The following is a 26411-nucleotide window of genomic DNA, read 5'->3' as shown; positions in this document are numbered from 1 at the left end:
ACACACGAGCTTAAACATATCAGGATTTTCAACCAACTAACTAGCATATTTTGAGCATCTTTATGTATGCCTCTTGTTTCTTCTGTAGAAATATATAAGGTCAGTCAAGGTCAGAAGTAGGGAAACTTGCCCAAACTTAAGAAGGTGCTGGTCCTGGATCCTGGAATTTCAGGTCCTGGATCCTGAAACTGTATAAACGTCTCCTTTAAAAAGTTTAAAATAAATAGATGGCTAAAGAAAATTCTCTTTCACATCCGCTTGCCTCTTGCCTTTCCTCAGCCCTGTATCTAATTGCCACTACACCAATTTACAAGGAAAATGTGAGTTATCTGCTTAGGAAAGGAAATAATAGAAAAGGTTAAAATCATCTTGATTATTTTTCCCATAAAAGTTTGGCTTGTCTATATCTTTTGTATTGATACTGAATGCCACCTACAGTGAAATGTGACTAGCCAAATGTGGAAAGTGAAACCACCCTAAAGCCTAGAATTTTAAATGGATATAAAGGCAGATGCTTTTACTGTGTCATACCATTGGACACTCTCTATATTATCTATCTCTTCATCTAGCTACTCATCCATTCTTTAAACCACTCCTATAGTTGTTAACTGCTGTAAAGTCAGCTTGAACTTATGGCAGCCCTATGAATGAGAGACCTCCAAGTCATCCTTTCAACAACAGCCCTGCTCTGGTCTTGAAGTTTCAGGGTTGTGGCTTCCTTGATTCAGTATATTCTATTCTACACTACTTTTTAGCTAAAATAGATGTTGGAATGCTATGCCCTGTGCCTGTATATGCCCCATTGTTGTTGCTGCTGCTGCTGTTGTTGTTGTTGTTGTATGCCTTCAAGTCATTTTTAATTTATGGCAACCCTAAGGTGAATGTATCATAGGGTTTTCTGGAGCTGAGAGTATGTAACTCATGCAAGGTCACCCAGTGGGTTTCCATGGCTGAGCAGGGACTTGAACCCTGATCTTCAGAGTCGTAGCCCAATGCTCAAATCATGACACCATGTTGGCTACAGGGCCCGTTTGTGTGGCATCTCAAGTCCTAATCTCAAGCTCCTCCCTTGAGCTGAATATTTTAAAGCCAAAAATGGAGAAGAGGCCACCAGAGTGCAGGTGTTACCACTTAAATTCTGTTAGGCCAGACAAGAAAAGATCTTCAGGGGTCTGGGGACAAATAGAGTGCTGACCACAGGGATATCAATGGGTAGCATTTCAAAGGTTACCAAGTTGTGTTTGTATATAGTTGATATAATAGTTAAAGTAATTACTCAGCCTCTTTTGATCCATAACTCTCTGACAGATGGACAGATACACAGATATGTACGTAATAAGAACATCAGACTAAAATACTTGGTAAAATATAGACATTTTCACTGAGTAGCAAAAAAAGAAGGTGTGTATGTGAAGTGAAGCACTAGGCAAAACTGCACTGGAAAAGGAATTCAAGAGAAAGAATGTGTTAATACTGGAGGCCTGATCCACTCAGGACTTTTTCAAATCAGATTGAGGTAAACTGGGGGAAAATGATGGAAGCAATACACAGAAGAGCTATATAAAAGAGATAGAAGGATGAACAACAAGTGGAGAAAAGAATCATACAAAGATGAATCCCAAATTTTGGGAAATGATGTGAAAGCTGCACTCAAAGGAACTGGGAAGAATAAATCACCAAGAACAGACAACATACCAATAGAACTGCTACATTCTATAGAGACAGAGTCGTCTATAGTTCTAACTAAGATCTCTAACAAATATGGAAAATAAAACAATGGCCCACAAATCAGAAAAAAAATCAATATACATCCCCATCCCCCCAAAAGAAGACACAAAAGATTCCAATAACTACAGAACCACTGTATTCATTTCCCATTAATTTTCTTCTGCAGCAAAGATGCCTATCACATATGGAGGAAGAAATTCTAGAGATGCAAAATTGATTTAGGAAAGGAGGAGACACTAGAGATCGTTTTGCATACAACAGATAATGATATGCACCAGGGAATTCAAGAAGAAAATAAGCATGTATACTATAGCAAAGCTTTTGAATTTGATCATGAAAAAAATATGGGTTTTTCTTAAAGAAATGGGTGTACCGTTACATTTGATTATCCTTATAGATAACACATATTCAAATCAGAAGGCTACCGTTAGAACAGAATATGGAGAAATGAAATGATGCTGTATCAGAAAAGGGGTAAGACAAGCTTGTATTCTGTCATCCTATTTGTTCAACTTGTATGCAGAAAACATTATACACAGAGAAAGTTTAGACTCAGAGGAAGGAGAAGACTGGAGGGAGGGATATCAACTAAATTGAGTCAGTCATACTTGGGTCACAACATGAAAAGGCACAACTCACTAGAATAGAAAGCTAGGGAAGGTGGAAGGCAGTAGAAAGAGAGGACGGCTGTGTACCAAATGGTTAGACACAGTCAAGAAGGCTATCAACCTGAACCTGCAGGACCTGAGCTGAGTTGTTGAGGACAGGGGTCTTGAAAGTGTCTGATTTGTATGGTCACCATAAGTCAAAGTCAATTCAAAGGCAGTTATCAATGGATTATAATGATTGGAAAGAAATGAGGTTATAAAAGCAAAAGAAACCTGATAAACACCCACAGTGTGCCATAAATGCTGCCTGGTTATGGCTAGATGCTGGGCACAGAGATTTGGTGGTGCATTTTCCTCCCCGTAAGGGAGAGTGAGAAAAAAGTCTGCATGCTATGGATTTACTATGTATCTCTCCCTAAATTCTAGCAGCTGTTAAAAGTTGCTGAAAGGAGAAAACAAAGACAAAAGTAGAATCCATTAAGTAAGATGGGGAGGGAGGAAAGTCCCATTTTCAAGAATGTAAATAGCTTTATCTTGCTAATGAGGTAACTGAGGGGAAATCTTGACAGCAGCCTGTGTGTGTTTATACTTTGAGCTAGGCATGCCTTTGTTTACACGGTGTGCAGGAACATAACTTTTTCATGGCTGCAGCAATAATCTGTGAATAGTTTAATGTGTCTTCTTGCCAGTCTACCAGTACTGATCCCCAAACAGGAACTGAACACAACTGAAAAGGCCTCTTTTGCAAGTCATAATCCATTTCACTTTACTGTGGGGGTTAGGGGCAGAGACTCTGCAGATAACATTACTTAGGTTTATGCAGAAGCAGAAGATCCTTTAGATACCATGACCTGGAGCTGTATTTAGTAGTTTTGGGGTCAGAATCAACATTTTGAATTGTGCCTGGAAACAAACTAGCAGTTTCCGGATACACAGGTATCCTCGTTACATGAAATCATAATAACTATCCTGCTATATTTTGAACTGTAGTTGCAGAATCATCTTAAAAGCAGTCATATGTACAATGCATTGCAAGTCCTTACCAGTATATAGAATACTGTGGTCAGATATACATCTAGTCAGGTCAAAGTCACTGCTAGAAATCCACGCAGAACTGGTAGAAACAACTTTAAGCCACAGAGGATACTGGAATAGCTAAAAATCATCGCTCTGTCTGCCATTAACCTCAAAGTATGCATCTGATCTTTCAAGAAGACAGCATCTCTTATCCAACAGAGTTAATAAGTATAAATTATTTTATTTACTTATTTAATTACTTTATATCCCATTTTTTCATATGTGGGACCTGAAACAACATCAACATTGACTTTTTAATGTGAATTTGCATAATTTTTGTACTTTTGAATAGAATGCAAACTGAAATTCAGTAATCTTCTGAAATTCAGACATCGCTGAATTTTGCAGTTTTCTCCCACAGAAATGCATAAAATTGTGTTGTATGTATACACACACACACACACACACACACACATATGAGAAAAATATTCAAGATACTGTTCAAACTATATTAGGAAAAATTGCTTTTAAAAATTATGCATATTCTACCAATTTATGTAAAAATGCATGTTTAGGGGGAAATATGTATGGAAACACACTCTCTCCCCACTTTTTCATGAACATTTTCACAGATACTTTTTTTAAAATGTTGCATTAGAGATGAACCAAATTTCAGTCTGGAGAAACCAGACAAAGAAAATATTCATACCAGCGCTTTCCATGGGGTAAGCGCTGGTAAAATGCCAGTAAAACATTTAGGAAGCATGTGTGTCCGAAAGCCTGACACACTTCCTAAATGTCAGGGAATCAACCCCTCGTCACCAGTATCCCTGAATCATTTGGGGAGAAGCCATTTCCCATTAACGGAAACTTTGCATTAATGGGAAATGGCTGCTCCCTGAATGATTCAGGGACATTGGAAGTGAGGGGACAATTCCCTGACATTTAAGGAAGCGTGTCAGGCTTTTAGACACATGCACTTCCTAAACGTTTTACCGGTGTTTTACCAGTGCTTATCCCATAGTAAGTGCTGGTATGAAAATCTTAAAATTCATACCATATATACTTGTGCAAGAAGGATCTGCATCATTCATATATCTCTTGTGATAATCACCATTTCCATTGATACTCAGTATGGAAACCAATCATAGAGAAGCAGCAACCATATTTCAAAAGTAATGAAAATTTCAGTCTTAAGTTATGGCAGACCTAAAAGACCATATCTCCCTATATGAATCTTGCCTTAAGATCTGCAGGAGAGAGCTTTCTCTCAATCCCACCACATTCACAGGCCCATTTGTTGAGGATACAGGAAACGTGTTCTTAGTTGGTGTTCCCACGCTGTAGAATTTCTTTCCGTAGAAGGAGAGTATGGCCTCTTCTGTGTTCTTCTTTTGCTGGCAGGTAAAGATCTTTTTTATTTAAATGCACATTTGATGATTAATTGGTTGCAGGAGTCTTTTTATGGGGTATGTGTGCTGTATTTTAATTTGTACTGTTATGTTTTAAAGATGATTATATACTTTTAAAATTCATGGCATTTTAATATATTAGATGATTAAACTTTTTATTCTCAGGTTTCCAGCTCAGTCTTGGTGTAAATGTGTTGTGAGCCACTTTGTGCCCCATGTTGGGAGAAAAGCTAAAGGCGGGAGAGTAAGTAAGTAACTTCTGAAAATGCTGCTACTGTTTATCATTTTGTAAAGGGCCAGCACTGTGTCTACACATACTATTGGCTTCAATTGTTAACCAAGTGGAACTTCTCCTAATCCTTGGCTTTAGAATTATGCTGAAAGGACAGAGAAGCCTCACAAGAGACAAACAATAAAGCTATTACTTCAGTGGTGGACCACATTGTTTACACATATAAGTTAGATGTCTCTTGGTGACATACATATGTGCACCCCTGCTATGTTCTCCTTGAACAATTCCTAACACCCCAGATGCACAACAGTAGCCAGACTGATTCACAGGGGACAGTCCTGTCCCTTCAGCTACTGATTGGGTGCAATGGTTCCTTCCATCCTTGCATATCTGGAGGTGCTCCTTTTTCCTTGGATATGCAAAGGCAGCCAGAACATACCTAGACACACCTCTGCAAGGGATGGAGATGCACCCATGACCAACCATTCTTATGTACCCAAGGAGAAAGAGAGGACGCTCTCTGTTTCCCAGACAATGGTATTGAGTATGCTGGCAGGACACTCGTTCTCTGCCAGTGTGCTTACTAGATGTCAGTTGGAGGATGCTGGTTTCAGTCATTGGCATCTCCATTTAGAAGAATCCGGTAGCAGATGATAATAAAGACCTCTATCTGAAACTTTGGTGAGCTGCTGCTTGTTAGGAGTAAGTAGCTAAATCACTGGCTTAACTTTTAAAATTATCATTAGGCTTTTAGCTGTATTTTGTTTTATATTCTAAGCCACCTTGGGTTTCATGCAGGGAGACAGGGGAGCATTAAACATATGAATGAATGAATGAATGAATGAATGAATGAATGAATGAACGAACAACCACTAGGTTATGAGGGTTCTTATTAACTCTATCCTCAGACATGGGTAGTCTTTACCCATTTTATGTTGTGACAGAGCAGCTACAACCAACCATTAATAATAAATCTTTGCTAAATGGAGGAGACTGTGCATGAGTCAACAAAAAGAAACACAGGGAAAAGAAAAACTTTAAAAAACGGTGCAGAAGGGAACACATACATTTGAAATATGAGATGTTAATAAATCAGTACTATACCACTCTTGTTTGATTTCAGCAGCTAAGCAAGGTCAGGCCTGATTAGTATTTAGATAGGAAACCACCTAGAAACAGTAAAAATTGCGAGAGAGGACCAGGAAAAAAAATACTGTCTGAAATCCTGTATATCTACTGTCAATTACAATTGATAACACCTGGCTAAATGAACCAGTGGTTTGACTGAAAATAAGGCAGCTTCCTATGTTCCTAATCTTTATGTGGTTACAGTAATCTTTTTTATATACAATGGATACAATGTACCCTTCCCATTGGGGTGTGTGTGCATGTGATTCATGGGGGGGGGGGGGCATGGATGCAAAAAACAAAGCTGTGGGAGCTCAAGCCCATATTAGTGAATAGGTGGCGAAGTGTATGCACCCACGTTAGTCGCAAGTGGGCACACACCACCATTGGCTAATACGGAGCAGGGCAATCGGTTAGTTAGTCTACTGATGGCTAACCTGCCAATACAGTGGGCCCACTGTACTGCCCAGCAACAAACTCAGGTTTGTTCTCAGATTTGTACATTCAACAGGGATTTCCAGCCAATTCCAGGTTTCTGATGAACATGAACGTATGTTTTCAAAAGCCTATGTGTCACATAAATACATTAGAATGTTAGGTGTTCACTAAAAGAGAGAGAGAGAGACAATGTATGAACATACCCTAAACAGGAAATATTTTTGCTAGGGTGTAGATACAAAATGGAAGGATTACAGTGACTCTAAGAGAGGATTTCAGAAAATGGAACGATAACAAAAGACAAGTATAAAAATGATGCACACTAAAAAATAAGTTCAATAGATATTTGACCATCCAACCCAGCACGAACAGCATGTAAGAGTCAAAGGTTGCCCCCCATCAATGTAACACTTGGAGTGTTGGACCTCTGCTCATACAGAATTGGGATGACCAATTCAGCCCCCTGTAGCTTTCTATTTGTTGTTGTTGCCATTGTTGTTGTTGTGTGCCTTCAAGTAATTTCCGACTTATGGCAACTCCAAGGCAAACCTATCATGGGTTTTTCTTGGCAAGATTTGTTTGGAGGAGGTTTGCCATTGCCTTCCTTTGAGGCTGATAGCATGTGATTTTTGTGCTAGGTCACCCAGGAGATTTCATGGCCAAGCTGGAAAGCAAACCCTAGATTCCAGTGTCATAATCCAACACTCAAACCACTACACCATACTGGTGCATGTAGCTTTCTATGTCTCTCCTGAAATCTGCTTTGTAGCCATTTTGGGGTGTTTCTGAGAGCTGCAAGGGGTGGGGAGAAGAAGAAGGAGAATCCATGTAACACTGGATTTAGAACTAAATTCAAGGTTACACTAAGCAGATTTCCACTCATGCAATAGGAATTTATCTTCCTTGCAGCTTCTCATATGCCCCCTCCAGATCCACCCCAGTGAAAATAAGAGGGTCCCTGGGTGGGTGCAAAAGAGATGGATATTCAATCTACTGGGTGAAAAATCACTGTTGAACAACTGTGTGCATGAGATCCAAGTATGCATTGTGCTTGAACCATCTTTCTGCTTAAAGGGCACCCATCCAGGAAGATATACAACTTTTAAAAACAGATTTATGCAAAACAATAAATTATAAGCATGGCAAATCAAAAACAGAAAGTAGTTATTAAATTATTTGTATTGTAATGTCTGACTAACTGGGGTCAGAACCTTTGAGATTAATTGAAAGAAAAAAGCTTGAAGAATGATTTTTCATAGGTTTGAGCCTCCTTCTTCCCATACATGAGATTAAGACTCTGTGATGTGAGAAAGTGTGGTTTTCACAAATGGGAAGGAAGCAATGAACTATGAAGTGGTTTAAAGGACCAGTTCTTCCATGTTCTTAACTTTAGCTTTTAGGGGGCTCATCCACACTGCAGAAATAATGCAGTTTGACACCACCTTAACTGCCATGGCTCAATGCTATGGAATTCTGGGATTTGTAGTTTTGTGAGATATTTTGCTTTCTCTGTCAGAGAGCTCAGGTGCCACAACAAACTACAAATCCCAGGATTCCATAGCATTGAGCCATGGAAGTTAATGCAGTGACAAACTTCATTATTTTTGCAGCACAGATGAAGCCAGGGAGAGGGAAGCAAAGAAGACCCTGTGGGCATTTTCCAAGGAAAAATGATGATTAGCTAGCTTATACTGATGCATGATGACCTGTGAAGAACTGAAAGTAACTGGGGATCATGGACACAAGATTTATTGTCATCTGAAATGAAAAAGAGAATGATTCATAACAGAAAGTCCACCACTGAGTTGTGTTCCCTAATGCACTGGCTTTGAAACATTGGCCCAACACAAACGGGCAAAAAGCGGCGTCCTGGCACCAATTCTAGGGCTCAGGAGCACACAGCGTCCACACACCCCTGAACTCCAGTCCGTAATGGTGGTGCCATGATGGCGGCCTCCCATCCCCACAGGGGCTGCCATCATGATGCAAGCATGGTGCAGTGTCCGCACGTCACAGCGCCACACTTGCAATATCAATGCGTGCCAGTATGCCAGTGGTGCAGTCATGGCACTTGGCACGCACAATAAAAAGAAATGCTTTTAGCAGGTTCTTTTTACTCCTGATGGAGACCGCGTTGTTTGGCTGCTGCAGCCTCCATCAGGAGTAAAAATGGGCAGCTCCAGCCCACCCTTTCGGGGCAGTCTGTCGAGCCCCATTGTTCTTTTAAAAGACTTTTCTTAATCCACTCACCTACCACCCAAACATCACACACAGGATTCTAGGATGGTTAGTTCTTTTCTGTAATGATTCTATATTTAGGACAAAGGTTCTGTGTTTAGGACAGAGGTTTAATACTCAAAGTCCATAAGCGTTATTTTGATTTGTTGTTGTTGTGTGCCTACAAGTTGTTTCCAACTTGTGGCAACCCCAAGGCGAACCTATCATGGGTTTTTCTTGGCAAGATTTGTTCAGAGGATGATTGCCATTGCCTTCCCCTGAGGCTGAGAGCATGTGACTTGCCCAAGGTCACCCAACAGGTTTCACGGCTGAGCTGGGAATCGAATCCTTAGCTCCAGAGTCACAGTCCAACACTTAAACCATTATGCCATGTTGGCTCCATTATTCAGATGGTCCACAGAAAAGTTGCAAAATAGTCAAGCATAACTGTCCTTGGCTTCCAATTGGATTTTTTTTTTTAGATGAAGGAGACTACCACCATTTTGAACACAGCCAAACTATTGAACTAACTAACAAGGCCCATGCTTTTCCTGATCTGAGGTTTGCACAATCCATTAATATTTTCCTGAAAATTTAACAATTAAAACAAACTTTGTCAAGGGCCTTAGATTCTCCATCTCAAAATAACCAAAATTTCCATTTGTAACCAGTGGATTTGACAGTGAATGATGTGGGAGGGAGGGAAGGGTATCAGTTAAGTAGAAGTCTTCATTCTAAACTGAATAAGAGAAAACAGATACTGTACAATACTTTTGCAGTGGCATACTATTTGGTAGTGGGAAAAGCTCATTTTCCACAAAACCATCCTCTAACTGAGAATAAACTTTGTTAACCTTCCAAGAAACCTCATGGGTCCCTTGGACACAATTTGATATCCACTGTCCTAAGGAATTTTATGTCAGCATTTTCAACAACTAACTTTTCACAAGGCTTAGTGATGCCATGTGTTTGCTCAAAAGAAGAAGAAAAGGATTCAGGATGTTTGGCTCAGCTGACAAAAGGACTTAGGGGGAAAGTGGGTTTGCATTATTCCTGATCTATGCAGCTTTCTTGCCTGACCACATCTGATAAAATAATCAAGCCTGGGGCGGGGGGGGGGGGTGAGAAAATCTTTGCAGACATTTTATGGTAATTGACAGAAAAGTAGGCTGCCCCAACAAGAAATAATGAAAGTTCAAACCCTGAAATATTTTCAGGATGTTTAAGACCTATTGAATACATTTCTCATCATATGAGTACAATGTCAGTCTGTGTTTTCATTCTATTTGATGTTTAATAATTGTGTCATAGTGCTGGAGATTGAGACTAGCAAAAGTACTATAAGGTTCAGAGAGGTTTTTTTTTTGTTTTTTTTTGTTTTTTTTTTTTGTTTTTTTTTTGTACTCTTGCCATTCATGTAACCAGCCAATCCAGGTTCTGTTGACCCGAGTTACTCTCTTAACATGCTATTTCTGCAGTGTTTCTCCACACTGTTCCTACTGCCTCTCGCTCCACCTGCTTCTTCTGTAGCAATGTTTCCTCAGAGATGAGCTGGAATGTTGAATCATTATTAAGACAGTGCATGGTATCATGGCACAACGTGTGCTTTGTGAGCTGATCAGAAACTAGACATGATGGGGGAGATCCATCCTCCGAATCTCTCATAGTTGTTGTTGTTGTTGATTATGGTGATAATGTGCCAGTGGTGGTATTTTAATTAGAAGCAGCTTCAGGAAACCTAAAATTGATTGGACCAAAATGTTGGTGGGAAAGCTATTAACCTTACCTATTAACTATGTCCCTACTCTGATAAATACATAGGCCAAGATGCTACATGCTTACAGAAAGATGGGAAGCAGAGGTATAAGTTTCTATATTTTCTGCCACAATAGAAAATAATTTCCTGCAAAATTATACAAAATAATACTAGCTCAGGGGTGAGTAACTACACAGGGGATAGGGGCAGTTTTCCTTCCAGCACCCGCTTGACAGATTTTTGGTGGGAAGATTTAAATTGCAAAAATGACAGAGGAGAATAAAAAAGATTAACTCCTCTCTCTAGTGTGGTGTCACCAATCTTGTTCAGTCTCCCTCCACCCCATTTAACTCTCTATTTTTTATTGTGGTAGGCTGTGACCATAGATCTCCTATATATCCTGTAGTAGCCCCCAGTTCTTCTCAACCCTTGGAGATTAGATGTACTTCCATGGTTCTTGAGCACATTCAACCCGTGTTGCTCTTCCAAATGAGCATCTGAGCAATGTGGAGGAAAGTATGGGTTTGTCATCTATGCAGTCAAAAGAAGGAAGGGAAAAGAAAGTGATTTCCTCTTCCTTTATTACACCGTTGCCATGATAGAAAATAATATTAGCTCGAGGGTGAACGCATACAGGGGCTCACCCCTGGTAGGGGTAGTTTTCCTCCAGCCTGTCAGGTTGAACCAGTAAGTTTCAAGAGATGTCATTTCCAGCTGCGATTTTGGGGCTGTTTCCCCCTTCTTTTGTGTGTGTGTGTTCTGGTGAAGTTTGGGTTAAGGGAAGAAAAGCACAGCATTTTAGACAGTGTTAGCCCGGGGGGGGGGGGGGATTGACCTAAACATCTTTTAAAAAGTGGTTTGGGGGGCTGGGGCTGGAGAAGTCTTCTGGGGGGGGTTGTCCCAAGGGCCACACTTAGAGTCCCCACAGGCAGCAGGCAGCCTGAAGGTTGCACCTTGCTCACTGCTATACTAGCTCTTTCCTTTCATGAGTATTCCAAGTGTGTGGGACCTTTTTGGTGCACCACACTCAGTAGGCATAACGTAGCTGCTATAGAATATAATAACTACCTACTACAAATAGTACATATTACAGAGAGGTAATGTATCTACTATAAGTTGGACAAAGAAAGCAAGTACATTGCTACATTATGGTTTTATTTATTTATTTATGGTATTTATTGCCCGCCTTTCAGCCCTAAAGGCTCTCAAAGCAGCTATAGACCTCAACAATTTTACAGTACTGACAAAGATGCTAAAATGTGGACTTCAGGTCATGAGCTGAAATCAACTGATATGATTTCGGAGAATCACAGAATCATAGACTTGGAAGGGAGCAGAAAGGCCATCCAGCCCAACCCCTTGCCATTTATAAATACACAAACAAAGCACTCCTGACAGATGGCCATCCAGCCTCAATAATAATAATAATAATAATAATAATAATAATAATAATTCTTACCCGCCTCTCCCCATGGATTGAGGCAGGTAACAACAATTAAGAGACAAATAATATCATTGAAGAAGACATCAGTTAAAACACATATCAGTTTAAAAGGACAAATAAGAGCTACACATATCAAAACAACCCACATTTAATGCTCATCCACCAGATGAGCTGAGTGTCCAGGATGACCTGTTACACTGCAAACGCTCTTGGGTTGCTTCTTTAGTTTCTTATGCAGCAGTTGCTAACCACACATACAGACACAAACCAAATGAAGGGATGTGTCTAAAGATTCTTTACACATATTGTAGAAGTTTTTTCGGGAGGGGCACTTATTGGGTTTTTTTTTTTCAACAGTGGCTACTCAAGAGGCAACAGAATAATTTACCCCAAATGGTCTATTTTGAAATGCTCATCTCCTATGAAAATATGAGAAGTATTTGAGTCCTCTGGTATATCCTTTCTTTCCACGTTTATGCATCCCACTCCACAATCAGGACTTTCCTATTCTTCAACTAATGGCAGACCACCTAAGTACACAGCAGGCTCAGTTTATGGAAACATTGGGAATAAGAAAAGTGCTAATTTGGACCCAAAGTACTGAGCCAAATTTTGTCATTATCAGTTCTGTAGTCTCTTTATCAGTTATTTTTGCCCCCCCCCCCACCCCAGTATAAAAGGACCGTGTGTGTCTGCATGAATAATATGGATGAATTTTCAGAACTTTCATATGAAAGCATCTAAGAAGGATCAGATTATCTTTAAATATGATGCAGTGATGTATTTGCACATTCTCTGTTTGGTGTTGAAGCTTGTCTGGGAAAAGATAATCTTTGCAAACAACCATGTAAGGCAGGACATGCTGTATGTCAATTCACTGAATTTCAACCATGATAATCTGCCAGAAATCCCTTTAAACCTAAGCAGATTTACACTTTGAGAAGGAAAAGCTCTCCAGTAAGCCAAGCAAATTAATAGTTATAGTAACAGCATAAATACACACATATTATTTTTGAACTTGCCACAGGACAAAGGCAAATTAAAATCAGGTTCCTGAAAAAAGAAACAACTATCTTGTCAATTATTATTATTATACTTTGATTAAGCTCTCTGATTTCTATTAATAGGCAGTATTGGCTTAACATAAACAGGAATGTAACATCTGCTTCTATTGCTTTGAAAATTATAGAATCTAGATTGTGGGTTTGTTGGTTTTTGAAAAGAAATGGGACCATTTTTCCTCCTCACTGAATTAGCCTCCAGAAAAATTAAACGGAATTGTACATTTCAAATCATGTGCATGCCTACACCTGCATCAAACGGTGTTGGAAAGCTGAGGCTTTGATAGACCTACTTTTGATATTTGCTTGCCATCTGATACTGTGCTGCTGAATAATGTTTTATAGGTTTTTATTGTTCATTGAAACGATTTGGTCTCTAATGTTCATTGAAACAATATTAATGGAAGATGGAATTCAGCACATTGTATTTAGAAGAGTGTTAAGAAAGCTATTTTCATTAACAGCGTCACAGGACTCCTTTCCATAGATTTTTTTTTAGACAACTGTTTTCATTTTCAACTACTGTTTCTATCTGTTTTTCCCCCTTGTTTTGTTTTGTATTGCTGCATCTTAATACATTGAAGGGCATTTTAGTGCTAAAGTTGTAACAGAAAACACACTGAATATAGTGTTGGTCGTACAGGGATTTACACCTGGGTAAACATCCTTAGGATGGCGCTGAAAGGTTTTGAAACCCACAGTCTTGAAGTTAAGCAAAATTAAGCAAAGAAGTTAAGTTGCTGTGATCCTGCTAGGATTTACTTTCAAGGAAAATTGTGCTTTTGTGTGGTCAGAGGTAAGAAACCTCAATGGGACTAAACAATTTCCCCTGAAAATATTCTAGTTTAACTAATTTGTGCAAAATTCAAAGTCATCTCTGTTTGGGAAGAAATCTAGTGCAGATAAAACTGATTCTTATCTTACCCACTGCCAGACTTTTGACTGCTAAATTTGGAAAGAACAATATATTACAAATATATGTCCCTGTTCTCTTACTACACATGCACACAAACTTTTCCTTGTGGAACATAGTTTCCTTGCCAACCCTGTGTTTCATTGATATTCTCTCTAGATACATATTAAATTTTCCTCATTTTAATATTTTCCCATCCTTTCTTCTATTGATAATGTGTTAGTTTTTCATTCTGAACCTTCTAGGAACTGGGGTGTTAAATGTTCATGCAATGGTGGAGGGAGGGTAATATTTCTGCCCACTGTTAATTAAGCTTGCAACCAGTCACACATTTTAGTGACAATTTTTCAGTGTCAGTGTGCTTGTGTGCCAATTGCGTTACTAAAATGTAACCCAGTATTTAAATGATTTCTTTTCCATTAGCAGGTATATTCCCTCTCATGTTTTATAAATGCAAAATTAATAATTTCATTCAACCTTGCTTCTGATGTGCTAATAATTCTTCTCAAAATAATCTTAAAGATCTATTTTAAGACTTTAAGGTTTATTTAATATCTTATGGTCATCAAGATGTAACTAAAATGCAAGCATTTTTTTTAAAAAAAATCATACTTACCTCCTTCAGCAAAAGTCAACTCATCTTTTGGGTAACATCAATCTATCTTTTTATTTCTTTAAAGTACTTCTAAAGAAAGAGCCAATAATTACTTTTAACTAAAAAACAAAAAATACACGAATGTAGTGCAATAGTTTTGTAGATGAGCAACACAAATAATAAAATCCACTGAGAAATGTCATCTTGATCCAATCATTCATTTCAGATTATTAGCATTCAAAATATCAGCAAATAGAATTCCAACCCTCATAAAAGCCCATCGAAGCAAGAGTTATACTGTAATTTATAGCAAAGATATAGAGAAGAAATTGGAAGACATGTTTTAAGACTCATTTAGTTAGTATCATGGGAGTAAGTACCAGTAAGTTCAGTGGGGCTTCCAAGCCAGGGTACAATAAAATTTTAGACTATATTAGCTGGAATACTTTAAGAACAAGACATCATACCAGCCTGGCTCATCCAAGTTGTAGCATCTGATCTTGTGTCACTATTTCAAGTTAACAAAACAGATATGATGGGTAAGATATAATAATATCACTCTGGCAACATTTATCCATCTTGAAAGTACTGGCAAGATGCTCAAATGGTGTATAGCTAAAAATAATAAAACCCTTACATCCCATCATAAATTCCTGCCTCCCACCCCCCATCCTTCTGATTAAAAAAAAGAGAAAAAGTCATCTTAAGACTCACCCATTCTGCTTGGAGAAGATTTTCAAAGTTTAAGCCATCAGCCTATCTCCAGGACTCATCCTTTCCAGTGTATCAGCTCTTCACATTTATCTTATGTGGAAATAATGACATTCTCTCTAGCACTTATCCCCTCTTGTAAGTGACAGCTCTTTATAAATGCCAGCAGCCTTGCTCAAGTATTATTGTAATCCATCCAAGCTTCCTGAGATTGCTCAGGAGATTGATCCTAAAATATACATCATCTTTAGTTTTTGTAAGCTGCTCAGTGCCTGCCGTGCTGTTGTTTGCCTTCCTCCTTAGATGCTTGGATCGCTCAAACTGGATGTAGCACAAGCTTGGCTATTTATACAGTGCTCTGTACTGCCTGCTTGGAACAGAAGGAAGAAAGCAAATGAAACTGAACTCTTCCAAGATTAAAAAAATGCTCTCACATGTTCGGGCATTTTCCAAATCAAATGGTTCTCATTTTTTGAAGGAGAAAGCAGCCCCTGGCTTCAAATAAACTCAAGCAAGCAAATGAAGATACAAATGGTTGGTTGGAGAGGAAATACAGAATGATAAGGAGAAGAAGTAGCAGGGCAGTAAGCAAGAGGATAGGATAGGCATCTTGTGATTGCTTGGGATTAATACTCCTTAGGGGAGTGTTGTTGTTGTTAACTCCACAAATGCAGCAAAACCTGTCGCATGGAGTAAAAATCTGTTGGATCAGCCCAGCTCTTCTGGCAAAGTTATGCCACATGTGTATTTATTTTGCTGAATCTTTAAGCACTGCAGCTATGGTGCAATGACAACAAAATTAAATTGCCAGATGTATCTTTTTCTCAATGCTTGGAGAAAGAAATAAGAGTATTGTCTTTGTACTGGTTTGCTGGAATCGTAAGACTAGTGAAGGCCTTAGCTCCACTTTATGATAAGTCACTTTTGAAAAATCAGATAAATGACCAATATCAGGGATGGGGAATCTCTGGACTATGGCCTGGATTTGGCCTGCAGGACCCCTATTTGGCTCTCAGGTTTCTTCTACTGTTATCTCCAATCTTTGACCTGAGATATGGAAAGCCTGGGGTTGTCACTCTGCCAGACAGTGGCATTTCACCCTTTAAAAGTGCAGCCAAGAGAGAGTGGAGGTCAGGGGCCACAAAAATAGATTTAGTGGGACATGTGTGCTCCCTCAGGTAGTTTGGCAGTGGGCCACATACAACCCACTCCTTCTGCTATCAAAATATTAATATGGGGAGACATGGTGGTAGGGTAGACAAACAGGAATGCATAGAATGCAAGCAATCCTCTGTAAAACTCATCCTTTTCCTCCTCCTTCAGTGCCTTTGGGCCACATTCAGCCCTAGGGCCAAATATGGCTCACCTGGATCCAGGGGCTGCAGAGATTACAAAGTGTGTGTTTTCAAGTCACCTATCAACTTCTGGCGTCCCCAACAGGAGAGAAGCAAAATTACACCAGACATTTCCTCAAGAGGGGAGACAATCTTAGTGATTTCAGCAAGAGGCCTCCAGAAGGTTCTTTTTGTGGATTTTGGTTGAAGCTTCAAGAAACCCTTCCCCCATAACAGCTTCTTTTGAATTTAGGATCCTTTTAAAAGCATCTTAGGAATGAGGTTAATCATGATATCAGAAAGTTCTCTAACACAAAAGAACTTCTTACAAACAAAGGGCCTGGGCCTCTTGAAAGGTATTAGCACAAAATGATGTCATTTCAGAAAAACATCACTGGTATTTTACGACAGATATCTTAACAAAGACATCACAGAAGCATTAAGTTAACTATCCTTAACCCAAAGGTGACATTTCCTATCAATAATATTTCCTGTCTACAAAGCATGGACACATGATGAGAGAGGTAGAACCTTGTCTGGGAGGTATTCAGTTGTCTTTCAGTAGTTTAATCGGTAATCTTGATACACCTAGTATTGCCATGAAGGAAATCTCATTATTTCAGACATACATGCAGGCTACAAGAAATGGGTGCTTTCCAGCTAACCCTTGTTCTCCTAGGCCAAACAGTCAAGGAGATTCCATTTTAAAACAAAGACATGTATATCTGGGAAGGGATGTTGTACACATCCTAAAAAAGAGATTTTGGGTATGTGATAGATAGCTCATTGAAAATATTGACCAAGTGTGTGGCTAAAGTGTGCGTACTCCTAAAAAGGGGGATGTGCATGGAGAAATGGACTCCATGATGGACTTAGGGGGGAAAAACCTGAAAATAAAATTGCAAATATCATACTGCCTATTTAAAAATCTATGGTGCAACAACATATGGAATCCTGTGTACAGTACTGCTTCTTGAATCTTATGAAAAGAGATACTGTTGAGCTGGAAAAGGTGTTGAAAAGGACAATGAAAATGATCAAGTACATTTCCCTACAAGAAAAGGTTACATTGTTGTGCCTGTTTAGCTTGGGGGGGGGGAGGGGTGAGTGAGAAGCACCATGATAAAGGAGAATAAACTGATGCATGGAGTAGGACAAAGTTCTGGAACTCCCTACCAAAAGAGATTGGGTTGGTTTCTTCACTGCTGCCTTTCTGACAGCTGCCAAAGTCTTTTTCATTCAGGCTAGCCACTGCCCACTGTAGAAGGGGATGGACATTTTATTTTGAAATCTGGTTCAGATATATATAGAGAATAATTTTATTCATTTTGTATTTTACTTGTATTCATAAAATTATAGAATCATAGAATTGAAAGGAGCCACAAGGGTTATCTAGTCCAACCCCCTGCTGTGCAGGAATACACAACTATTTGTTGTTGTCATTGTTAACTGCCCTCAAGCCAATCCCAACTCATGGCAACTCTGTGGATGAAACATCTCCAAGAGTCCCTGTTTTGTGCTGCTCCGCTTAGGTCTTGTACATTCATGTCCGTGAGCTCCTTAGTAGAGTCTGCCCATCTAGCATGCAGTCTTCCTCTCTTTCTACATCCTTCCACTTTTCCTAGCATTATTTTTTCCAATGAGTCATTCTTTCTCATGATGTGACCAAAGTACGACAGCCTCAACTTTATCATCTTGGCTTCCAGGAAGATTTCAGGCTTGATCAGTTCTAGGACCCATTTGTTTGTCTTTGGCTATCCATGGTATTGTCGGCACTCTTCTCCAGCACCACATCTCAAATGAATTGGTTTTCCTCCTACCAACTTTCCTCACACAACTATAGCATTCCTAAAAGATGCACACAACAATACATGAACCAGAAGCAGGAACCACTGTGGAATCCTGTCACAACTCTTTAATCTACTGCTGCTTACTGGTGGGATGGTGCTGGATACGTCATCTTTCGGAACCCTGCTCTCTAGTGCCACAGAACTCTCACCCTTGATGTAACTGGCTAGCTTTTAAGGTGGGTTCCAGGGGCATCAGCAATTGTGGCAACAGTACTATGATCATAAATGTGAATAGCAATCAGTTGCAAAGCCGTACATCTAATTATGGCGGTAACCAGACCGGCACAAAGCGCCGGCCTGGATACATACTAGGGTTGCCTCGGGGCGTCCTTTCCAGATGCCCCGCAACCCTAGTACGTTGTAATGGCGGTGCCCTTTCTACATGGGCACCACCATTATGATGTCACGGCCGTGCTGGCACCGCTGGAAGGCGCTTGTGGTGCCCATTCAGCAGCGCCAGAAGGAGCTCCGTTTCGTAGCTCCTTCGGCTGTGTGTATCGCTGGCGCAGCCTTTAAATGGCCATGCCAGCGATACAAAGAGAAAGCCCCCCTCATCAGATTGGACATTTGGATGATGCTTTCCTAAAATAAATGACCAAGCATTCAACAAGGATTGATATACAGTAATCCTTCCTTATCCACAGATTTTTTATCCATGGATTCAAGCATCCACAGCTTGAAAACACTTTAAAAATATACAAATTTCCATATCCAAGCCTTGATTTTGCCCTTTTATATAAGGGGCACCATTTTACTATGCCATTATATTGAATTAGTTTTGAGCATCCATGGATTTTGGTATCCATGGGGGGGGGGGGGGGTGTCCTGGAACCAAACTCCAGCAGATACCAAGGACCCACTGTAGTAGTAATGGGAGACTTCAACCACCTTGATATTTGTCTAGGTCAAACTCAGCTCAATTTTGTTGTACAGGAACGAGAAGAACTAGCAAGGGGACCAGCTACAGTACAACTCCCATGGTTTCACTTACCCAAGTCCAAAAATATGTTCTATCTAGGCATTTCTAGGTCCTCCAGCATGATTGTATGGTATGCTTCTGGTGTAAGTAACCACTGAGTTGTGCTTGAGGACCTAGAAATGCCCAGAGAGGTTTTCTGTCTAGGAATCAAAGGTTCTCCAGCATGACTCTATGGTAAACCTCTTCCAGAAGTCACTCATTTCAATAGTATTCACATTTTCCACAGTTTCACATTTGCACAGTAAGTCTGGGAATATATCCTCTCTATTGTCCTTTATTTTGGATTTGATTATAACCAACAAAGATGAACTGGTCAATGGCGTGGAAATAGTTGTATCCTCGGGTGGGAATGACAATGTCATCTTAGGAATTGTTACACAGAGGAAAAGGGAAGCCAAACATAGTCAGACATATGCTCTGGACTTCAAGAAAGCTAATTTCAGTAGGCTTAGGGAAATACTATATGAGATCCTATGAGTAAAATGCTCAAAGGGAGAGGAGTTCACAATGCATAAGTATTTCTTAAAGGTGAGATACTGAAGGCACAATTGCAAGCAATTCCAATGAGGAATAAAAATGGGAGATCTTTAAAGAAAACAAGATGGAGAATATAAGAGGGGTTTTAAAAAAACTTTTCAATGTTTTCTCACACACTGGCATAGTTTTGCTATTGTTGTGTCTGTATACAAACCATGATTTTGTGAAAAAATGTATTTGCCAAACAAAACAAAACAAAACAAAAACCCCTTGTGGATCATTCACTCAAAAGGGAATCTCTTGTGATGTTTATTGTGTGGAGTGATGGTGGTGGTGAACATCCCTAACAGCTTAGGTCCAAATTCAGTTTAGAACAAATCATAACTATTTCATTGACACCATATATAATGATGTCTCAGGCAATTTTGCTAACATCAAAAATATATTTAGCAGACACGTTTAAAAATGACAAAGAACGAAGCTTGTTCTACACAACTCTTAAAAATTCATAAAGGGCAAAAAGAGAAAATGTTAATATTTAAAATAAAACAATCAAAACATAACAGTCCAGTGTTTTCCTTATTCTCCAGTTTCTTTTTTTTATCCTTCTAGGAGGTGTGAAACTACCCTCGGAAATGATGATTCCATTCTTTTTATTTTTAACATTGAACAAAAGCCATGATGCAGGATGTCCTTTAGACCACAAAGTAATTTGGATATTTTAATCCCCTGTGTCCAAAGAACATGCTGTTAAGGATCTTATCAAATTTCATGCCCACCAGCCTTATGGTATTTCAGATAGAAAACTGGTTTTAACCTCCAGAAGGGCTCAGGTTCTTATTGTCTCGCTTTTCACTGGTGGCAGAGATAGACATGCTTAGTTATCAGTTTTTCTCCTCTGACTCTCAGATGTAAGTTACTTCAGATATATCAGCAAATTTCATAAATAAAAAAAATGTGTCAAGGGCATATTGAAGAATGCAAGCAATTCAGTTGCCATTTTGCTAAACTGGACATATTTATCTCCTCCAGGACAGACACTCTAATTTTTGTCACAAGCCTTTGGGTGCACATTATGATTTACCATAGTTTGGTGTTCTAACAACAACAACCACAGCCTTGGTGAGCGCATGCAGCAGAATTTGGTTGAACTCCTATTGATTCACTACACTGGTGTAAAGATGATGGCATGCCCTTCAGCTATCCCAGTTGGGCAAGAGCAATCCTAGTTAATCCTCTGTCACCCCACTTTATCAGCAACTTTTACAATGTCCCATTTTTCTCTTATCCTCCCACTTTCCTCCTTTCTCCTCTGTTTACTTCAATTGCTACAAATTGGGTTCAAAATGCAAAAGTGGTTCAGTAGGGGAGGGAAGAGAAGAGTGGGTGTTATCTTGCCCTTCCCTGTAGACTCTGGCAAAAGCAAACTGCTTTAGCCTTTCCTGGTTTGTGTGTTGTTCCTCATTTGCCATTGTGACCACACCCTGATGTTGCTTGTCCCCACACGTCTCAGCTTTAATCCATGAGATGTTGGAGGGTGTGTGGTGGGAAAGCTGGTGACAGCAGCAACCATCCTGAGCACAAAATACTGTTTGAAAACACTGAAATTCTGGACCATGCCAACAGCTATCAGGTCAGAAGACACAGGGAAGCCATTGAAATCCACAAACACTTGGACAACTTCAACAGGAAAGAAGAAACCCTCAAAGTAAATAGAGTTTACTACCACTTCTGAAGAACACCAAAAGCAGGACTCAGCAAAGGCAAATGAGAAATCACTCAGGGTCAGAGGCTTTCCCAGCAAACAATGGTCACCAATTAGCAGACACTAATCCTTTTTTGCATTGCCTCCTATCCTGAGGCCCTGCCATCAACAACAGAACAATACACAGATTAACATGGGAATCACTCCTCCTTCCCCAGGATCACACAGTATGTGTGTGTATATATATATATATATATATATATATATATACATACACACACACACACACACACACACACACACACACCCATTCTCTTCCAGGTCAGCATTCTCTGAAGATGCCAGCCACAGATGCCAACGAAACATCAGGAATAAACTCTTCTAGAACATGGCCACATAGCCTGAAAAACCCACCAAAAAGATATAGAAGAACCTTTATCATAATTCTAGTGTCCAATCAGGAGGTTGTGTAGTTATTCTCAGAGCTTTACCTCCCTCTTGAAATTCATCAAAATTGGTGCTAGATTATTAAAAAAAACCCCAAAACCTTGTTATCATTAATAGGCAGTGATGTACTCAGGTCTTTTAGTCCAAGTCTCAAGTCAAATCTAAAGGCTCTACCTTCAAGTCTCAAGTCCTTGCAAGATACTTTCAAGTCAACTCTCAAATTCTGTCTCAAGTCAGGGAGTCAATTTTAACTGACAAAAGAGGCAGTGCATGTTTCTCAGAGGGGAACCACAAATGTGTTAGGCAATGGTCTTAATATCAATGTTGAGATCTGCTAGACAGCCTGTTCTTAATGCCCATCAAAACAGAGAGTAAAGTTCTTCAAAAACTTTAAAAGGATTCTTCTGCCTCAAGCTCATTGCCTAACACAATTGCTGTTATCCTCTGAGAAATGTGCCCCACACTCGGAAGATGAGTCTTGTCGCATACTCAAAATGAACAATAAAGAAACAAGTCCAAAGTTGAGCTGAATCAGTGTGTCATTTATTGCCAAGTCAAATCCAAGTGGAGTCATTGAAACAACTTGGGTTCAACTTGAGCCTAAGTCAACCAACTTGAGTCTACATCATTGTTAATAGGTATGGCCAACATATTACCCCAAACACTCCACCTGTTGGAAAGTCCTTGCATCTTCAGATTCTTCCCCCCGGAATGGATTTGCTTCATCAGTTCTCTGGGGTCCAGTCTTCCTCATCCTCATCACTATTTACTCTCCTCTCCTCTCCAGCGTCCCTTGTCATCTCCAGCATCACCTCTGCCTCCCTCCTGTCCTCTCCTCTCCTCACTGCACCTCTCCTCAAGTATTTTCCACTACCTGCACGACATTTGTCTCCCTTGTCACCTTGTTATCGCAGGATCCCCTCTATCTGCCCCATCTCCTTGGCTGCTTCTGCCATGACTGCTCAGTGGTCTATGCCTGCCATTGTCACTCCTGCTGGCCTTCTTCTCTATGGCCTCATTGCCCCTACCACAACCACTGTTGGCAGGGTCCCCTCTGCCTCTCTTGTCTCCCTGGCTATTTTCATCTCCTCTGCGGCTGGCTTCTTGGGTGGGTCAGGTTTATCTCTTCGCTGCTTTCCCTTCTCTCCAGCCACCCCCATTATGAGGGCCTCATTATTTTCCATCTACTTCCTCCATAACCCCTGCTGTTACAGTATGAATACCCAGCAGTAATGAACTGAGATACACTTGAAGGGGGTTGAGGTCCATTGGTGGATTGTGGCCCATCGTTTGAGATATGCTGTATTAAAGAACACAGTGAAAGGGATTATAATTTCTAGATTCTCAATTTAATTTTACCTTCATAATAGTTACAGCTTTCCACCATCTATTCACTTCATTTTAATCTCCCTTTTTTCTTTTGATCTCAAGGACAGTGTACCTTGCGTTATCTCAGTTTATTCTCTGATTTAACAAAGTCAATTGTATTACAGTATAGCTATTATAAACCTGTGCACATTTGCTGCACTATTCAACCCAGCTGAATTTACTTCTAGAGGAAACCCATTTGGGATTATATAGAAGTTTACTCAAAGCCAATGAGTAAGGAGGATTTGAACTTGGTTTTCTTTGTCCATGTCTAACACTTTTACCAGCTAAACTAGATTAGCTTCCATACTATTATATTACTCCTATCAGATCAGGAGGAAACATGGCCTGCGGATTAAAAACTCCCTATGCCTTTAACTAGAGAAACAATCTGATTGCTTTAATTTACATTTCTGCATACTCAGGGGAAGTCTCCAGCAGTTTCTTTCAATATGAGACTCCGGGATTAGATTTTTGCTTCAATCATACATGCCCAAACAGTATTGAAATACTTTGAGCAGATGTGATTTTTATTAGTATTGCTCTTCTCTTTTGATTTCCCCCTCCCTCTAATTTCATGCCCGGAAGAAAGGGGAGAAAAGCCTGAGTATTATGTGAATGTATAATAAGGATAAGAAGAATGGTTCAAATCAGATGTTAAATCTGAGAGATTGGAAAACTAAAGTTATATTTTTCCTTTGGTGTGAGGCGTGCGGCAGACTGAAAAAGACCTTCCTGCCTGCATACAAAGCATCTCTCGTGTCAGAGAATTAGACCAGAAATAATCCATGGTAGCGTGGTTAGAGTTTTAGATTAAGATGTGGGAAAACCAGTTCAAGACCCCATAGAGGCATGATATTTACTGGGTGACCTTATATCTGCACACTTCCTCTCTCCCTCACTCCCCACTCTTGTTTTCTCCTTCTCTTTTTCAACCTGACCTACTTCATGGGGCTGTTGTCTAAATAATAGTAGGAAGAAGAGTCATGCGTAGCACCTTGAACTGACCAGTAGAAAGGCCCAAAAAGCAATTGCAGAAGCACATTCTAGAGTAGAAACAAATGTTGAAGCATGCCATGGTAAGAAATGGGTGGCACGACTTACTGTGCATACCTCATTGTGGTCTAGGATAGGGAGCAAATGACAGTAATGTCAGGTTGGATCATTCCCACATTCCTGTATGGGACCCAGTGGAGTGGCACAGTTAGACTGTTACCCAGGCAGGAGTGGATGACTTGTAAACACTCCACAGTGACAGGGAGTCACCCAGGCCAGATCTCCCTTGTCATATCGGTAGGCAAGCACCAGGCCAGAGTGGGAGTCATAGATCAACTGCCAGATTATTTGAACCCTGGATCTGCACCCATGCTTTAGGCCAACTCTGTTTTTCCATTGTAAACAAAGTCGTGGCCTTTTTTACTCCATCAGGTTGTATGTGTGGTTATGAGTGCATTGTGATGTTGCCCATGAAGCAGCAAAAGCTTGTTCTCCTTTCACCTTGGTTTTGGTTCTTCCCTGTCCTCTAGATAGGGTTGCCAATTCAGGATTGTCCCAGGTTTCCAAGCCAAAACCTGAAATGTAGGGACAGCCTCTGGTGATGTTGTTAAGTGTCATACATTAAGTATCAACCACAGTTGCATACAGCTTGTCGTTCAAATTCATACACACAGAAGATATTTACCTGTTTGGAAATTAAAACAGAAATATTAGCTAAAAGGGCAGTCCCCAGATCAAGATGAAAAGAGGGGATTATTCCCTTTTACTTATGTAAGGAGATGGGGATAAGGAACATTTAATTTAGTCTACCTGCTTCTAACCAGAAGGTGGATGTAGAGCAGAGGGTGAGTCCTGGCACCACTGAATAGGGAAATAATGAGGAAGCTTACTAAGGACTCTTTCACACGAGAGAAAATTGGAGGGTTAAAGTGGTCCCAATGCAGGGTCATCCAAAGTTTAGGGACAACTTCACAGTTGCTTTCCACATGATGCTGCATGCAATCTGAATAGAATTTAGGGAGAATGTGAGATGTACCAGGAAATAAGCAAATTTGCAAAACTACCAGATTTATGTTTCTATTTTGCCTGACTCCCTTCACATAATGCAAACTGTCTGAAAGTGCAAGCCTCCAGATGCATTCAGTTTCCTGATTTCCCAACCTATCTGAAAGGATATACACACACTTCCCTTCCTTTCATCCTCTTTGCTGCTTCCTCCTTTTTGTGGACTCTAATTAAGGGAAGGGCTTGTGGGAGAAGGCAGAGAGAGGGAGTTTTGGAAGTCCTCCTGGACAGGAGGGAGAAATGGAGGACATGCCCTGGAAAAGGAGGGCATGGAATCAGGCAAGCTTATGGACCCCGCCCCCTCCTTTCTCTCTCTCTTGTGTGTGTGTGTTTCGAGTTTGCAAAGGGAGAGAGACAGCATTTTGGAAGTCCTCCTAATGGAGGGAGAAATGGAGGACATGCCCTGGAAAAGGAGGGCATGGAATCAGGCAGGCTTATGGACCCAGCCCCCTCCTCTCTCTCCCTCCCTCCCTCTCTCTCTCTTGTGTGTGTTTGTCTGGTTATGGAGTTTGCAAAGGAAGCTTCATTCTGCCTTCCTCTGAAACACATTTTGGGTCTTCGGTGGCAAAGAGGATTATCCCCCCTGATATCCCCTCCCCTCCTCTCCCCTCCCTGGAGCATGTGGCATGTGGGGGGGGGGGCACCTGTGGAAATGACAGTTTGGAGCATGCTCAGAAAAGGCATTTCTACGCTGGCAATGGGGATTTGTTTGTCTCTTTTAGATAGCCAAATCCACATTGGACCCACTTTAATGTGCTTTTAACCCCTTGTTGTGCTCTGTGTGTGATAACCAATAGCAAATGGGCTTGCTTTTGTGGGATACCAGCACTTTAACCATTTTTGGGATGGAGGCATATAGGTCAATGTGTGATAAAGTCCTAAACTGTTTGTATCAGCAAATCAACAAAGCCTTGGAAATTATAGCAAGCT

General features: G+C 40.2%; 1 protein-coding gene across 3 annotated transcripts in view; it reads right to left on the bottom strand.

Moving 5' to 3' along the window:
* LOC149315092 (protein TUNAR-like) overlaps window positions 1-15796 on the bottom strand; it is an 87687-nt gene extending 71891 nt beyond the window's left edge. For 2 of the 3 annotated variants that reach the window (XM_089523603.1, XM_089523604.1), the window contains exons 1-2: window positions 15264-15796; window positions 14571-14639 (exon numbers count right to left, since the gene is read on the bottom strand). The gene's annotated coding sequence lies outside the window, so the exon portion shown is untranslated. The remainder of the gene's footprint in view (window positions 1-14570; window positions 14640-15263) is intronic. The other variant, XM_089523602.1, reaches the window with a different exon arrangement.
* Between the last annotated feature and the right edge of the window lie 10615 nt (window positions 15797-26411).

The sequence above is a fragment of the Sceloporus occidentalis genome, unplaced genomic scaffold, assembly GCF_023333645.1.
Source record: "Sceloporus occidentalis isolate IW3139 unplaced genomic scaffold, rSceOcc1.0.p SCAF_4, whole genome shotgun sequence".
Classification (NCBI taxonomy): domain Eukaryota; kingdom Metazoa; phylum Chordata; class Lepidosauria; order Squamata; family Phrynosomatidae; genus Sceloporus; species Sceloporus occidentalis.
The sequence above is the reverse complement of the archived record's forward strand: the minus strand, read 5'-3'. Positions and strand labels throughout refer to the sequence as shown.